We start from the raw sequence: 949 nt of genomic DNA, 5'->3' as shown, positions 1-949 counted from the left end.
TCATGCCCTCTGATTGGTCAGATGAATTGAGCAAATGAAAAATCTACAAATATTTAAGGGTATGGTCTTTTTTTAAAGTCAAATTCCAGTTTATAATCCGTGTAAACAATCACCAGTGATCATATTCTGACTTGTGTGCTCAGTGTTTTATGTGCTTCAATCTGATGTTTTCCTAATCATATCGAACATATTCACTTATGAAGTCAGTTGGTTAACACAAGCTTTCTTTTTTTTTTGCGGAATGGGGGATGGAACTCAGGCCCTTGCGCTTGTCAGGCAAGTGCTTGTTCTACTGAGCTATCTCCCCGGCCCCGGTTAACACAAGTTGATGGAGCCCCAAGTTGTGCTTTACAATTTGAATGTTGCTGGTGATGAAAATAAGACATAAGACCTAAGTACACTAAGTTCAGGAACTACCGCACTGAATAAATAAAATCAAATAATGAAAAATGTTTTATAAACCTACTGACCTATAAATTCTATTTGGAAAAATATCGAAGATGCATGGAAAACTTAACCATATGGATGGTCATTCAAGCAAACAACACAAGAAAAATTCCCCTGTAATTTTATTAAGGATTTATTTGAGGTGTTATTATGGGTCTTAAATAATTGAATATGAGTCATTTAAATCACTGAGAATACTCATGGCATTTGTGGTCTCAATTTATTAAGTGGAAAATGCTTAGCTTTTAAGAAAAAAAAATGTTCTTTTATGTTCAATGCTGTCAACCAGCCATGCCTCCATTCTTTTTTTCTAGGAAAAGAGATTGAACCCACAGTCTTGAAACTGAGCTACATCCTCAACCCTCTTCCCTCTATTTTTTTCCCATAATTTTATTGATAAACAAATAGCAATGAGATAGTTTCAAATCAAATTGGTAGGATAGTTTCAATAATTAACACATTGCATACATTCTTCCTAGTGGTTAATTGCTGTACAAGATGC

The sequence above is a fragment of the Octodon degus genome, unplaced genomic scaffold, assembly GCF_000260255.1.
Source record: "Octodon degus isolate 3935 unplaced genomic scaffold, OctDeg1.0 scaffold00184, whole genome shotgun sequence".
Classification (NCBI taxonomy): domain Eukaryota; kingdom Metazoa; phylum Chordata; class Mammalia; order Rodentia; family Octodontidae; genus Octodon; species Octodon degus.
The sequence above is the reverse complement of the archived record's forward strand: the minus strand, read 5'-3'. Positions refer to the sequence as shown.